Here is a 17,724-nt window from a genome sequence, read left to right on the forward strand (position 1 = left end):
TAATAATAATGGCATTGTTTCTGTCACATTGTTACCATAGCGACGAAGGCAGTAAATGTGACCTTGAGTCCCCAATTTTAATTATAAGAGAGGGCAGGCATAGAATGGTCAGTAAGGTACTGGGAACATGTCGAAGGCCGAAGACTCTCCGTGTAGTAAATAGTGACTGATGCACGTTAAATATGTCGGGTCACGAAGTCCTCCATGTTCCTATAACAAATCAATACTTCTGGGGGTACTGATCCAGGAGCTCTCTTGTCTTCTGGATTGTGATCAAAATTACAAGGATACAGAATTGAACATTGGTAATCGTAAACTCAGGATTAGGTCGGCTGTTCAACAACTGTTATAAAATTAAATTATAAGGATTAAATCGTGGTGGCTCAGGAGATAGAGCACTCCCCTCCCATTAATGGTTCGATTCCAGGGATAACTGGTCGATAAGAATTCCGTTCCCGGCTCTCACCGACCACGTTCTGATGTAAAATATCCTCAGTGGTAGACGAATCATGGGTTATAGTCCCCTTGCCATCAGGCTAACAAAGGGAGGTTTTCCTCTCCATGTGGGATACCTAAGCGTGAGATAGTTGCATCAAAAAGTCCTCTACGAAAGCAAATTTCTCTCAGTACTTGATCCAGAAAGTTCCCTTGTACTCTAGATTATGTCCAAAATTACAAGGCTATGGAGTTGAACATTACTAGCCATAAACCCTAAATTGGATCGGCTGTTCAAGTGACGGTTATAAAGTCAAATTAAAAGGATTATAGCCGACCGGCCTGTGTAGGGGGCAGGGAACTGTCCTTGCATTAGAAAGGTCCTGGGTTCGAATCCCGGGCAAGGCATGGATGCTTCTTTCTCTCTCTGTGTGTTCTATATCCTTTCTCCTTTGTTTGTGTGAATGTGACTCGCCCTATAAACGGGATTGTGGTTGTGTGAATGGTGTGGCAGAAGTCTAATTCTTGGCCATAGATGGCGCCACTGAAAAGCAAGAACAATCGCACCCCCTCTGCCTAAAAAACAGACATACGACAAAAAAAAGGGATTATAGATGAGAGATGATTATCTACTCATATTAGTAGAATACAAAGAGCAGATATCTAAAAAAGAGGTTTTTAGTATTAGATTAGCAATGTTTATTATCGATTGAATTACTTTATTAATTAAGTAACGTTTCAAAAACGATGATCAAACATGATATCTTTGTAACTAATATTTTTCTGGGAATCGGTGAAATTTTATATCAGTCAAAATTGTTTACGAGTTTTTAGGAAAATTGGAGTTATAATCGAACATTTGAACTACCAACTCCACTGCAATTTAGGCAGTGGAAGATTTCTGTATCGTAATCTGTAGCCGAATAATTGCCAAGTCTTGTCAACTTCCGGGCAGAGGCTAGCGAGGAACTAAAAGAAACATCACGGAAATAAACCTACTCGAAATGTATAATCTCGTAGCCGATTCAGGGCAAACATCTAAATGTTTTTTCTTTCTTTTTTCCCATGCAAAATCAGTTTGGTGCCTCGACGATTGTAGTTGGTGTGTCAGATCACAATACGTAAATATCCCTTTTAGCAGAGTAGGACATCATATTATAATATCCAGGAAAAGCGGGATTCGACCTGCTACCTCCACGCTTAGAATAAAGTTATTTATTCTTTTTTCTGCTCCTTTTTAAGATGTTCATTTAATAGTTTGCTGCCCGCTTTTGTCTCGCCCCGTATGAAGTTTGAATTCAAAAAATAAAATAAAAAAATAATAATAACTAACTCCGCAGTGGACTGATCGTTAAGACACTGTTCCCAGCAGATCACCGAAGTCTAGGATCACTGCCTGCGGTCAGTGAGCAGGTGGGTGATCACTTGGATCGGTCTGCGTAGAGATCAAGGGTGTGCACTATTGGTCCTCGTTAAACTGTTCTACCGGAATGTGCTCGACTTCGCGCGCAGGTCGTCAGGGTACCGAAGCGGGGATGCCATCCCCTCTGCAGTGATTGAAAATTGTGATGGCACGTCTTCGGATCATCCTCATGGATGTTTCCCAGACCGTCGATAGTAGCCCATTGTGCAGCTCTAGCGCGACGTAAATGAACTACAGCAACAACAGAAACTAAAAACGTCACAGAAAACAAGTAAGCTAAAAGCGTGTAAATATTTTCGCACAATCTTTCGCAAATGATTTTAAACCAATACTTAAGTTTGGCTTTTTAAATTAAAAAAATTTAATGAAAATAAAAAATGCATTTTTTTCTTAAATAGTAATTAATTATTTCAGGCTGCACTACCTTTTTAAATTCAGTGCTACTTGCGTTGCAAGTTCACTAATGAAAGGTCGCATGTTCGAGTGTTTGGACATGTTGACGTACATGTAGTAATTTTTTTACAAATAATATTGTTTTCACTAAATTCTTTACATCAATTGACTTAGTTACATATTTGCATAGTATTTGGCTGTCTCTGTTGCTTGATCTGTTGAATGTGCCTTGTGAATGAACCGTTTTAACTTAATTGTAATTGCTCTGCTTATGTTAATCGGTGTGAAAGTTCTTTTGTTTGTTCTGTTGCATGTGTGTGTCTTTTGACTGAATTGTAATAGCCTTTAACGTTAACTGGTGTGAAATTCCTTGTGCCTGTTCTGCTAGATGTTCCTTGGGAATGAAATGTTGAATCTGAATTATTATTGCCCCAATGAATATAATTTATGTGAATGTTTGTGCCATTATGTAAACACGTCAATTAAGTCACACAAAATTAGTTATGAACGTTTTGAAATAAAAAGATTTTTTTATATATAATTATTTTGGTCATTTCGAGTAGCCGCTTCAATTTAAAAAGTCATACTTACTGTGTGATTGGTTTTAAGGAAGAGTATGTAATAAAAGTTATGTGTACAAAAATTGTATATAGATATCATCAGATCGGAAAACTGTTTTTTGCTTTTTTTAGGTGGATTAAAATTTTGTTATTTAGGGTTTAATAAATAGGCCAAGTAATGAAATACTTGCATTGCTTGACCCATTCGCTTTGAAACTTCTCGAAGGCAGGGCTGTCTTCTTTAAGTGTTACATACATGGCATGCTTCATCTAAAGTTGCAGTGTCACTTTGCAATCGGACAACATATATATCTATATTCAAGAATACTTTTATTTCATTCATGTTCAGTTCCTTTAGCATAGTGGTGATACATCACCAGTGTCAGTAACCGAAACTGATGTAAAGCCCTTCAAAACTGTTTATACATTTTTCAATTATTTTGTATTTTCAATTTAAATTTATTGTGTTTTTAAAATTGAAACAGATATGCTAAATATAAGTTTTCAAATTCTAATATGCTTCATAAATTTTTAATGAAAAGTCTTATTGGTTCCAGTCTTTAAAAGTTTGCATGTATGCTTATGTCAATTAGAGATTTTTTGTTAATCTTCAAACTTAATTAGATAAACCACAATGCAACTGTCAAATCATATGCATTGGTAGATGTGAACAACACATATTAAAAAATTGACAAAACTATTAAGCAATGTAAAATTGATACAATTTATATATGCTTCAATGTTATAAAATCTGGTTGACATGTATTTTAGCATACTGACTGTTACTGAGTAGATAGTAGGTCCTTCAAAGTCATTGAAAAATCCTAAAAAGATTATTATTTTTTAAAATTTATTTTGAAAATTGAGTGGGAGTGAATTTGAGGGGGTACGTTTTGAAACTGAGAAAAGTTTGAAAATTGAGATTTTCAATGAATTCTGTAATGAAACTTTCATTGTTTAAGCTAAAAAATTTAGCTAATGTTTTTCATAACCTCATTTCTATTGCATATTTGCATAAAAATAAGTGATAAAAAGCATATTTTCTTATATATTTAATTTATTATTTTTATTGATTCCTTTTAAAAATGCACATTTTTATAATACAGTAGAGAACCATTTATCCGGTATCCAGATAACCGGGGAAAATTTTGCGTCATTTCCTCTGTGAAACTGTCAAGAGAAACGTCATTTCCTCTGTGACCTTGAAGGCAGGGAAGGGAGGAATGTTTTATTTTTTCCTTTAGGCCGTCAATCAAACTCAAGGGTGTGGCATGCTGCTTTCGTTTTCTGCTTGATTAACGACACTTTTTGGTCGATCCAGAAAACCGGGAAATTCAGATATCCGGGATAGCGATTGTCCCGAGCATCCCGGATAATTGGTTCTCTTCTGTATTTAAGATATTTTTAAAAATTTGATCTATAAGTTTTGCTTCTTTAATCAGTTTGAATCATGCATGTGTATTTGGTGCTTTGTAACATTTAAGAAATTGGAACACTGCAAGCAAAAAACTCAATAACATTTTTTAATTGCGTTATATTTGTTTGAATATTTAGTTATTTAATATCGTGTTTATTTTCTTGTAAAATGTTTCATTAACTGAATAAACTTGCTGTGAATCATGCTAGTAAATGATATAACTAAGTAAAATATAGAACGTAAAAAAAAATCGAAAATACATATTACAAATTGTATACAAGTTTCATTGGGAGTACATAATTGTATACATTTGGTACATTAAAACATCTTTAATGCAGAAAACATTACAAAAAAACATACATTAGAAGTAGTGTGAAGTATTCAAATCAGCCTAATTATGAATGCTCCATTGTAGCTTTGAAGCTTGTGCATTATTTTAATTTATTTTGATTTCTTTAAAACTCTTATACTTATCAATCTTTTGATCATAATATTAATTACTTGTAGGACTCATCTTCACTGTGCTGCTTCTTGAAGCAATTCAACTATAATAAAATGTTTGCTGGGAGAACTTGAGTAATCATGAAACAACCGCGGAGAGAATGAAGAATGCTTTGAATACTTCGACAGTAAGTTCTAAATAATATGAAATTTGTATCACATAATATATGTAAATAATAATGTATAATAAATTTCTGTATCACATATACACACTTTCGAAATCAGATGTTCCACAGATAACCTAGGTGATGTGCAGATTAATTCGAGTAAACTCCTTATTAAGTACGCTTTAATATTTCTTTTTTAAAAATTCATTCAATTACTTTTGTAAAATTGTATTTTATTTTTGCATACAAAACTTATCATTACATACATATTATTACATACAAAACCATTTTATTATTACATTCTAAATTCCATGTAGTGAGATACTTGTTGCTGAACTTTATTCTGTCCAGTATGTGCTCCATTTAATATCATGCACAAGATTCTCTGTAATCTGGTACAAAACAATTTTTACAAATAACTATATAGAATTCTTCATTAAAGCACATGCTCACAATTTTGTGCTAATTTACTTCTGCAAGTGTTTTAGTATTTTGCAATTTAATTTGGGCTGTCTCTTTACATCTCAATACACTCGCATACCTTATTTGAAAAAGTCATTCTCAGTCAATTAGGAATTCATCTCATTATGAACTTAATGTTGATAATAGATTGAAGTTTTACAAATCAATGACCAGCAATGAAGAAACTTTTAACACAAAAATTTAGTTGCAGTTTTAAATTGCCTTTGTATGAGAAAATGTAATTACTGTTTCCTCACTAAAATGCTTTAAAAGCGCACTAAGATCATAAACTTTTTTCTGATAACTAAATAATTAATTAAAATAACACAGAAAATATTTTAACTGAAAATTTTTTCTGAAAATTTTCGTATATTTTGTGTCTACAACCAGTGAACCTTTAAAAATGTATCATTTATGTTTTTAAAAAAATTGATGATGTGTGTCATTTTTAAGTGCTTTGTGGATTGTGCACGAATTTGCTAATTTGCACTTCGTGGATCACTTTACTCCGCGAATAAATGGAAGTTTACTATATAGTTAAAAAATATCGACAAATAACTAAAACTGAAATAGCTAACTTTTGCATTATGTAAGACTTTTTTTCTTTTTCTTTTTGTTTAAAGGAACCAAATATCTTTTTATTATGTTTAATATATATATATATATATATATATATATATATATATATATATATATATATATATATATATATATATATATATATATATATATATATATATATATAATACACACACATAATACAATAATTTTTTAATAAGACTAATTAAAAGATCATAATTGAAATTATAACATTTAGATCTTAAAATAGTTAAAATTATAACCTAAACATTTATGAAACTATTCTAGTTCTTTTAGTACAAAAAAGAAAACAAAATATATTGACCGAACTTCCAATAAAAATTATGAAAACAAAAATACATTAAAGCTTTGAGAAGATATAGTTATTTTTAGCTAATTAGTTTTTTTCTTCTTTTTCTACGCAAATGTTTTTAAATCAAAATTATCTGTTTTACACAAAACAAAATGTATTCATAATTTTCATAATTATCTAAACATGCTTAAATAAATTATGTTAACCTTTTCTCAATTAATAATATTATTAACAGTCATAAATTTGTTCTTTCATTTTAAAATTTTGTATTATATTTACTGACTACTTTCGTATTGTTAAACAATAACATTCTTATTTTAATATGTTTGAAATCTGACAAAATAGAAACAACATATGTAATTACATTATGAAAGTTAAAATATATTAAACATATTAAAAAATTTCAAATAATTTAAAAATTACATTCCCTTATTCGGTAATTACTTTCCCTTTCAAGTGCAATTTAGGTTGATACAGTAGTTGCAAAACAATAGTTTTTTCTTATAAATGTAAAGCTATTTCATTTTGGTAATTAAACTATTGATGTGTTCTTATACTTGCTGACTATTTTCTTATTGTTAAACAATAACACTCTATATTTAATATTTTTTGAAATCTGACAAAGTAAAAACAACATACAATATTACATTATGAAAATTAAAATATATTAAACACATTTTAAAAATTTAAAAATTACAGTCCCTTATTCGGTAATTACTTTCCTAATGTAATTATTTTGGTGGCAAATATGCATTGAAAAATAATTGCTATAAAAGTAAGTTATTATGTAGTTATTATGTACTTATTGTTAAACAATAACACTCTATATTTAATATTTTTTGAAATCTGACAAAGTAAAAACAACATACAATATTACATTATGAAAATTAAAATATATTAAACACATTTTAAAAATTTAAAAATTACAGTCCCTTATTCGGTAATTACTTTCCTAATGTAATTATTTTGGTGGCAAATATGCATTGAAAAATAATTGCTATAAAAGTAAGTTATTATGTAGTTATTATGTACTTATTGTTAAACAATAACACTCTATATTTAATATTTTTTGAAATCTGACAAAGTAAAAACAACATACAATATTACATTATGAAAATTAAAATATATTAAACACATTTTAAAAATTTAAAAATTACAGTCCCTTATTCGGTAATTACTTTCCTAATGTAATTATTTTGGTGGCAAATATGCATTGAAAAATAATTGCTATAAAAGTAAGTTATTATGTAGTTTGTGCAAATTAAATTTTCTTTTGACTCACTTGCAATTTATTGAAAGCGGCTATTTATTTATTGCCCCTTTATCTATTTGGGATAGTTTATACACAAATATTGGGGATATATTCAAAATGATGTGTAGAGCAAAATTTCAAATTATTTTAAAAATATGAGTTATGTATACTTAAATCAAGTAGAAAGTCATACTAAATCAGATTCGATGTGCTTTCATCTATGGAACTGTTGATTGATGTAATAAATTACTTAAAAATTCAAAATTGCATTTTGGGGACAAAGAAACAGTCATGACATCTCATTTGTATTATTTTCTTAAAAATGTAATTTAAATACGAAGTGTAATTGGTACATATTTTTTTTTTACTTGTTTTGAATTTTTAGGCACAGTTTAACATGAAATAATAATAATTAAAAAATAAGAAATGTTACTTTAGCATGGAAAAGAATTGAGAAAATGACCCTTTACCTACACCTTCAATTTCTGACATCTATGAATTTGATTTAAATATGGTTTTCCTAGCATTATAAAATATCAATCCAAACATGATTTAACCCTTCTACTAAGATTTCTTCCACGAAGAATTTAAATATAATTTGTCTCCTGAAATCCTAAGTAATATTCTGTCGGTACCTGAAAAATAAACAAAATAAGATCTTCATTTCTAATTAGCTAAATTTCTCTTAAGTTAAATTTATTTCAGTTACAAATATAAAAATAACCTTCCTTATGATGCAACTTACAAAATGTATATCGCACACTTAAAAAAAAATTTTATTCATAAAAAGCATTTTTTCATAAATAAAATAGTTTTGTTTTAATTATTTAAATTATGAATTCTAAAAGAAATAAAACTTATTTCTCATTGTTCAATATTGTTAATTTTTAGTATACATTTTCTTATTAAAGCATTTAATTAATTTTTCCTAATTCTTATGCGAAATTTAACAATTTTTCTTTTTAATAAAGTTATAACTCAGAAAACAGATTTATTTGAAAATATAAGCAAGGCAATATCACTAACTTATATTGCCTGCTTTTAAATAAAATTAATTTTGAAGCAAAATTTTCTACGTACTCTTGAGAAAAGGTAATAGATATTTTTACCAAAAAGTTCTTTAGTTTAACATTTACATCAACCAAGTAGTTAAAATCACAAAATTTGCTTTTAAAGAAAAGTGGCTTCTGTGGAAAATTGTGATATGTTGATTGTTCCTTTTGTTAAATAAGTCATATAAAATAATCATAATCTGGGGAACAAATTTTTTGTTGTATTTATACAAGTACTTGATCTTAATTAATTCCAATAATATATGAATATCATGTATGTAATTTCCAGTTTTGTTTCTTTTTAGCTGAAATATATATATATATATATATATATATATATATATATATATATATATATATTACTTAGAATGCCAACTGAAAAAAAGTTGGGGATTTGTGTTCCTATCTTGAAAAGATAAGGGATCTATCTTTATTAGATTAGGGAAAAAGTAATGATGATAATAATAATTTTGGAAATTTTGAGTTCTTTGTTAGAAACTAGTTATTTTATCGGGGTCATGTAAGGTCTTTGAAAATTATTTCACATTTTGTAAATGTATATAGTGCTTAAAAATATTTTTTGAGTGCTTAAAAAGTACTTTTTTCACTTATTTTTGAGATGTTTGGCTACACACCCTGGAAAAGTTTGTTGAGTACTTAAAATGATCATAGTACAATAAAAATTGCTAAATCCAAACTTGTGCATGATAAGTAAGTATGTTTAGTAAACCTATTTGCATGTAAATACCCTTATAACTTCCGAACTATGAAACTTTCAAACTTCAATACCTTTACTTGTTTTTATATCTGATGCATATTAATTAATGTTTTGTAAATAAATCGTAATTTAAAAGTTTTTATATGAAAACTTTTAGTTTTGTATTCTTGGCTCTTTTTAATCATATTCAGAACAAAACAATATGCAGAACCTATTTAATAGCAATTTTAAACACACAAATGCGTAGAATTGTATTTTTTTACACACTTATTTCTTCTCTCTCTTATTATTTCTAAATTTTAAAATCTAACTTTTTGGTTTTTGCCTTTTTTGATATTACTTAAAAAAAAGCACATGAAAATATACATAACTTCACTTGACAGCTATGCGTTGAAAAGTGTAAATCAAAATATAAAGCTTTTAAAGCTCTTGTCTTTTGAGCAAACAACTTGGTTCGGATTTAAAAACAATATTTTTAATTATTTATTTTCTTTTGATCATGTTCAATTTAGAATAAAGGAAACTTACGAAACGCTGCCTCACTTGCCCAGACAGCAGCGTCAGATGCTTAAATATTTATTAGTTTAAATTAGTATTGTTTTTTTTTGATTAAATCACATTAAGTATTAAACTTTTGGTTCTATTGACATGAACAAATTCCTGAGAAACAACACCTCCCTGTATAGATAGCACAGTTTCAGTTTTGTACCACTCTGACCTCTTCTGTAAATTCAAGTTAGCTGCAAAAGCTCACATTGAACTTAAAATATCTACATTTTTCTATAACTTTATTAACAATAACTTTTGAAACAATTAACAGCTTTACTCTAAATATTTTCATGTTCACTTATTTTTATAGAATGATTCTAGAAACTTTTTTCCAATTCTAAGTAATAAAGGCTCCTAGTTTTACTAGTTCCTTAGCTTTGTGATTACATATTTGTGATTAAAGGAGTAAATATGATGTAATTACTCATTTTTCCAAACATAAAAGTTCTTTAAAATTTTAATAATGTTGCTAGGAAATAAAATTATCTATATATAATGAATGAATGTTTGTGTGTCTTTCTGTTAATTCTGTGTACCAACAGCTATGAAATTTGGCATATTTATAATTCAAAGCACTAAGAAGGTCACTGTCAGTGTTATAGCATTCTATTATGAACTGTTCAAATGGGATAAGCAAACATTAAAGTAGAATTTTCTGACTAATTAAGCATTACCCATTCTTTTGAATTTAACTTTTGACAATTCAATTTTTCAAATATTTTTAATATGACATTACGACATCAGTAGTGATATGTGTTAGCTTACAGAGCTATTTGTAAAAAAGAAAATGAAGGAAAGGAGTTTACTGCTAATATGTTGAATTATTTTTTAATTGCTTTTGTAGTATTTTATTTATTTTACAACCTGATAACTATTTCAAGTTTTTTCTTGCGTTAAGATACGGTTCCCAGCAGATCACCGAAGTCGAGCATCACTGGCTACGGTCAGTGTGCGGGTGGGTGACCACTTGGATCAGTCTGCGTAGGGACCGAGGGTGTGCGGTATTGGTCCTTGCTAAACTGTGCTACCGTAAAGTGCTCGACTTCACGCGCAGGTCGTCGGGCTACCGAAGCGGGGGTGCCATCCACTCCGCAGAAGATCACAATTGTGATGGCATGTCTTCGGATCATCCTCCGGGATGTTTCCCAGACCGTCGCCAATAGCCCATTGTGCAGCTCTAGTGCGACGTAAATTAACAACAACTAAAAGTTATATTTTCGTTCAAGTTTTATGTATCTAACTTTCATTGCTTAAAACATTTTGTTTCTCAGCAGGTGAGCTACACTGATTCCCTTCTAACGGATCCTCCTTCTTCTACCAGTTCATTTTGTAGGTCAACGTCTTCTTCTGAATCCATACCTCCAGCCAGAATCAGAAGTAAGTTATTTATTTGTCTATTTTTTTAAATTTTATTCTAACGGCTTTTTCTCATTCCAATTTAGAAAAAAATTGCTTTCATAGAATTTTTTCATTGTATTTTAAACAATTACTTTCTTGTATTTTTGGTGGTCACCCAACAATTATCTATTCAGAATTCAACTAAATTATTTACACTAAATTAATTTATACATTTTATAATATATTGATCATTAACTTTTGTAGCGAAGTAATGCAAACCCTTTCTTTTTGAAGTAACAAACTTTTTATGTCCTTCCTCTTTCCTCATTTTAGTTTATTTTTACATGAAAGACTAAATTACCTTATGTATAGTGCGCAAGATAAAAAGGACAACCCTGAATAGCTTTTGAATTAATATGATCGGATCTTTACCTTTTAGGACTCAATCTTAATGGTTCAAGGGGGTGGCCTAAAATATGCTGATTAAGTATTGCAGACGATGTTTTAAGTCACACACATAAATGTATTTTCTCTGTATGAACATACTTTTTTTTTGATGGTTTTGAATTTCAGACTTCTAGAATATTGGATCTGACGGTATTCTAGAAAATATAGTCCCAATAGTCAAGAGACCCTTCCAAAGTTTGAACCCCTTAATATTAATTTTACCTTTTGTGTATTTCGCCTTCAGTGTGTGTTTTTGTGTATTTCGCCTTCAGCACTTTTTAAGCGAATTGAAAAGTTTTTGCTTATAATTATAAAATTTTTTTTTATATAGATTCCATGCAAAATATAACTTTTAGTATGCATATATTATTTTTTTTATTTACTAGTAATAGTAAAAAAAAAAAAAAAAACTGTTGGATTGTAAGGTATATAAGTTTTTAGATCATTTTAAAGAATGCAGTAGTAAAATTTTAGCAAAATCATTCGAATAGTTTCTGAAAAATCCAATTTTGAAGAAGATTTATTTTCAAAATTTAGTTCCTCTAGAAATTATTTGATCAATTTTTGCTCAAATTTTTTATTTTTCCAGGCTAAAATACAATCTTTAAAATAATGTTAAAATTGTATACCGTATAATTCAATTTTTGTTTACTACTAAATAAAATAATAAAAAATAGTAAAGCAAATACTCATTAAAAATATTTGTTGTATGGAATTATCTCTGACTATACTAAGTTAATAATTATAAGTAAAATTCTTCAATTCGCTTAAACATTTTTCGAGATATGGCGAAATACGCTAAAAGTAAAATTAACATTAAAGAGTCCAAACTATTGAGACCATATTTCCCAGACTGCTGCTACTCCTATATTTTAAGTGTCAGAATTTCAAATCTTTCGAAAAGTTTATTCAGAGAAAGTTTGTTTTTATAACTGATTTCGTAACTTAAAATATCATCGGCACTAATTAATTAGCAATATTTGAAGCCACCCACTCAAACCATTAAGTTTAGTTCTAGAACTGATCATTAGATCAAAAGTTATTCAAGGTCCATTTATTTTTTTGTGCACTGTACATATTCATCATCTTTGTAATTATTAAAATAAAATGTTGTAGCCTAACAATCCCTGAAACTTTATTTTATAAAAATTTAATGGTGATGAGATACAAATCTTTCAGTCTATAGAACTAGGCAGCACTTGTTTTTCTAAGTTCTGGAAATCACTCTGACGTTAGTTCTGAATTGCAGAATCTGGATACTGTTAAAACTATCCGACTAAACAAAGTTTTAAAACTAAAAATAGCATTTTTTGTAATTCTTTTCTGATAAAATTCACTCTTAATGTACTTAAATCAAGAATTTTTTATTTCTTTTTAAAAATAGTCTGGTGTATAAATACTTCACAAAAGAAATGTTCTGAATTTTTTTCTTTGGCTATCACAAGGACAGGACGACTGTTAGTTCCTGTCCTGAAGTCCATTTAAATACTAATACTTTGTGAGTATTTATTAATTTTTATTTAATACAGTACAGAACCCGTTATCCGGAAATCGGAAAACCAAAAAACCGGATCAAAATTCGATACATTTTCCCGCCAGTTTAAAGAGAAAAAAAATTTTTTTTTCCTCATAAGATTTTAGGATTTTTCTTTCTTTTTTGAAAGATGTTTACCTTACCATCATTTTGGAAATAATCATTAGTGTATTACTTCATCGTTTTTTCTTCTTTTTAAGATTATTTCCCAATTTTTTTTTTTTAGTTGGGTTTAACAATAAAAAAAACGGCTTTCTGTAGCGATTCAGAAAACAGGAAAAGTCAGTTATCCGGAATAGCGATGGTCCCGATCGTTCTGGATAATCGGTTCCCTACTGTAGTAGTAAAAAAAAAATTTAACAATGAGATATACAATTTTTTACATCGTTTTTAAGAATCTATTTTTGCATTACAAATTACAATATTTCAGCGAAATTGATCGAATGGTTCCTGGGAAATCGAATTTTAAATATACGAAGTTTTCAAAAGATGATTTCTCAGAAACCATTCGATTGATAATCACTCAATTGTTGTACCCTTTGAGATTACATTCTTTAAAATAATGCAAATAACTGTATACCTTACAATTCAAAAGTGTTTTGACTATTAAATAAAATAATAAATACTCACAAAAATTTATTTTTTGCATGGAATTATCGGTGTCTAAACCAATGATATAATTGTGTCCAGGAATTTTTTTAATTTGCACAAAAATTTCTGATCTTATGGAGAAATAAGTAAAAAATAAAATTAAAATTAAGGATCCAAGCTTTTATCATCATATTTCTCAGATAGCGAGAAATATTCCCCTTCATTTTGGGGGTCAGTAATTAGAATTTATCAGAAAAAGGGTGTGTTTGTTCAGAGAAAATACGTTTTTGTGTCTGATTTCTTAACTTAAAATATCATCTGCACAAATTAATTAGCATATTTGAGGTCACCCAACCAAACCATTAAGATTGAGTCCTAGAACGTGAAAATCCGATCATTAGATCAAATATTATTCAAGGTGCTTTGTTTATTGATTTACTAATTGCAGATTAGCTAATTTTTGTATGGATTTTTAAATTTTATGGCATTTAAAATTTTAACTTTCATGTTTGAGACACCCAGGCTATAGCTTTTTTTTCTTTTTCTTTGTAAAAGAGTGTCCAAAAATACTCTTAATCTTGCAGGGCGAGAGTTTTTTATTGGTAGAAAAATAATTGTTTGAAAAACTTATTTTTAAAAACTATTTTGGAAATCATTCCTTGTTCAGAAAGGTCTTTTGCAGTTACGAAGTAAAAAATCAGTCAGACATGTATGCAATATTGAAAAGCAGCAATTATTGAAAAGATCGCTAGTGACATGCCGAGAAAATGTTTTTTTTTTTTTTTAACTTTGCATACATTTTTATTAATCACATATAATTTTTAAAATCATTCATTCTAAAACGTTAAAAAAATGTGTAAATTTTTAAACGTGTAAAATCATTTTAAAATGTTAACAATAATGGTATTACTTCAAAGTTATTTAATGGTATTAATGAAAGCTCATTTATAATTTATTGTATGATATTAGAGATCTATAGCAATCACACTAAATTGTTACATTTAGTTATGATCATCCACAAGGAATGCTTCAAAATTTTGTAGAAAATGTAACCTTGGAAACATGTCACACAGGAAGGAGAAAAAATCTTCAATATTTTCATCAATCTTTCCCTTTTTATTTTGCTGTCCTCACTCAAAGTTTTTATCATTATGAAATCGCCTTCCCCCTAGCCCTTGTTTGGATATGACTTTGATTCTGGTATATATTTCTGAGTTATTGTAATTCCTCGTATAGTCTTTCACTCCCACTCCCTTTTCACTTGAGATAGTAAACATTTTTGGAAGGAAAGTATAGAATGTATATAAGTAGTTTATAAATAATAATTTTTTATTATAATGATAACAGAATTTCTGATAAACAGAAAATTGTCAAGATCTCAATATAATATGTAAAGAGTTATGATTATGTTAAAGAACATTTCTTGAATTTTTCTTAGCTTGATTTTGTCTCATTTCATGGTTTGATACTAACACAATTTGTTTCGAATAATTTTTTTTTTAATCCTGTGTCATACTTCCTTTTAATGTTCAGAAAAATGACCAAATTATTTCTGTTATTTCTAGAAGTAATTCTCTAATAAAAATACCCATGAAAAACATACCTTAAATGCTCTTAAAATGAAATAAAAAAATCCTTTGTAATTAAATGAAAATTTTAATCTGAGATATGGTTTCTTTCCTGAAATTTCATCTAACATTCAATTGTATTTAAACAGTTGAAAAAATTAGATGTAATTTGCATTAAATTTTGAAATTAATATGAAGATCTAAAATGACAAAAGACTAAGGAAAGAAAACTTGTTTTGATACATGTGCACTGTCAAACATTGTTCATAAATAAACTTCCACAAAAGGCTACATTTAGAAGGTTTAGATTCATATTTAAATCAGGGTTTGTTGATTTAAATCAGCTTGATTTAAATCATGATTTAAATCAAATGATATTTTTGAAAAAATCGTTGATTTAAATCAACTGATATTTTTATATATATATTGATTTTAAAAGTTGAAAAACAATGTTTTAAACCAGTGGTTTCCAACTGGCGGCCCGGGGACCGCATCCGGCCCACGAAGTCTTTTTTTGTGGCCCGCGAACTAAAATATATTAGTTGTTATTTTTTTGCGGACAATTTTCATAAAAATTCTATATGGGTTTAAAATACTTTTCTCCTTAATAAAAACCTAATTTCTTCGTTTATGTAAAATTTAACATACCAACGGTGCAAAGAAATTTATTTTTCTGGTTTTGCAACCAAGAAAATATTTTAAATACAAAAATAATCGTGTATGTAGCTTTTTTTTTATTTCGTTTTTTTTTGTATTTTGTGAATATAATTTAGCATGTGTGTATCAGAAATTTTTTCGAAGAAATTCTCCGATTTAACTTCTTGAAACCACTCATTTTGGACGAAAATATTTACACACACATTTGTAATTTTAAAATTTCAATTGTAAATATCTATTCTCTGGTGGTTACAGCAGACAAACCTAAATTTTTTCATTGAATATTTTGTATGCTACTATGTAAGTTTTAATACTTTAATAATTAGATATCTGTTGCACATTAATTGTTTAATACATAGGTGCACATTAAAGTTATTGTAGCCCGAATTTTTATTATTGATTTAATATTTTGAAAATATTATTAATAAATTAAATATTTTTAAAAATCTACTTCTAATTTTAATTTGTAATTCTATACTTTTGTTTTGTACAACTTGTTAAAACTCTGACAGTAATATTTGATGTTCCTTCAAACATAAAAGAGTCCTACGAAAAATTTTGATAAAGTTGCAGCCCGCCATTTGATTTGTGTTTTTAATTGTGGCCCCCGGCCTCATGTAAGTTGGAAACCTCTGTTTTAAACTATTGATACTTTAATTATTTTCTTTTCTTAGTTTTAAAATTTATTTTAAGTAAATTGCTGCATTAAATAATTTTAGTTAACGAAATTACTTTCTTTCTTTATGTGTGTTAAATTCCAACACATTTGAAATTACAATTTTAAAAAATCTTTTGATTCTTGAGATTGAAAGTACAGATTGAAGTAAACATTTAATGCAGTCTTAATATAGACTTGTGTAACTGTAGAAAGTAATTAATAAACATGAAATCTTTTCCAAAAAAATGCAAATAATGTTAATTAAAACTCTACGTTTAGATTGAAAAAGCATGGAATTAAAATCTACATTATATTTTATTGGTGGAAAATGTATATTTCTAAAACTTGAGGTTATATTAAAAAGAAATTCCTCTAATATGCCAAAAATATACTCTCTATGCCTTTCAAACTGTTTCAAAGTCTATTTGATGCAGTGGGATTATTAACTGATAACTGGTATTTTTTCTCATAATATGTTTACAGTATCTTTGACATTATCAGATTTTCTATTAAGAAATTTTGTGGAAAAAAAATTCCAAAGAGTACATAGATTTTTTAAAAAATTTATTAGCGTAACTTATCTATTTTGATAGAGGATTAAAAATGAATATTTTAATATAAAAATACACAGATTAAATATTTATTTTTTGATAAATGAATACATTTCATTTATAAACACAATCTGTTACATTTATTTTGGCATTTTAAAAATCAAGAAAAAAAATTTGAAAATCACAATTTTAAATTAAAATCATGGTTTGCTAATTGAAACTTCGTTAAAGAACAGGGAAAAGAAAATGGTTAAAGAACAGGGGTCTGTCCAAGCCAAATTTACTACCGTTTAGCGGTCCCTTCAGAAATTCAACTTTAGGAAAAACGGCAGTTTCACAAAATACTTTTTTTTTTAAATTTTATTTTTTAGTTTCGTAAGAAACAATAAATTTATATTTTTACCGTATTGTGTTGATGTTTAAATAAAATTTTTTATTTTCGCAAAATATGTACCTCTCAGAAAAACCTAGACAGACCCCTGAAGAATTCTTTAAATTCTTTATTTCATCCAGTCTTTAAATTTCATTCATGCATTTGTTTCAAAATGGTTGCTATGCATTCAAAGCTATGTATTATAATGAAAAATTATTTTAGTAAGTTAGACTTTCCAAAATATCG

General features: G+C 28.2%; 1 long non-coding RNA gene across 19 annotated transcripts in view; it reads left to right on the plus strand.

Annotated features, from left to right (window-relative positions):
* The first annotated feature begins 2,001 nt into the window (after window positions 1-2,001).
* LOC147810060 (uncharacterized) overlaps window positions 2,002-17,724 on the plus strand; it is a 553,747-nt gene continuing 538,024 nt past the window's right edge. For 5 of the 19 annotated variants that reach the window (XR_015434127.1, XR_015434128.1, XR_015434131.1 and 2 more), the window contains exons 1-3: window positions 2,149-2,943; window positions 4,736-4,857; window positions 11,033-11,138. This is a non-coding gene — a long non-coding RNA (uncharacterized LOC147810060). The other 14 variants (XR_015434137.1, XR_015434133.1, XR_015434136.1 and 11 more) reach the window with 10 other exon arrangements.

This window comes from Parasteatoda tepidariorum, chromosome 5 (genome assembly GCF_982258835.1).
Source record: "Parasteatoda tepidariorum strain Cologne lab strain chromosome 5, Ptep-v5.0, whole genome shotgun sequence".
NCBI classification, from domain to species: domain Eukaryota; kingdom Metazoa; phylum Arthropoda; class Arachnida; order Araneae; family Theridiidae; genus Parasteatoda; species Parasteatoda tepidariorum.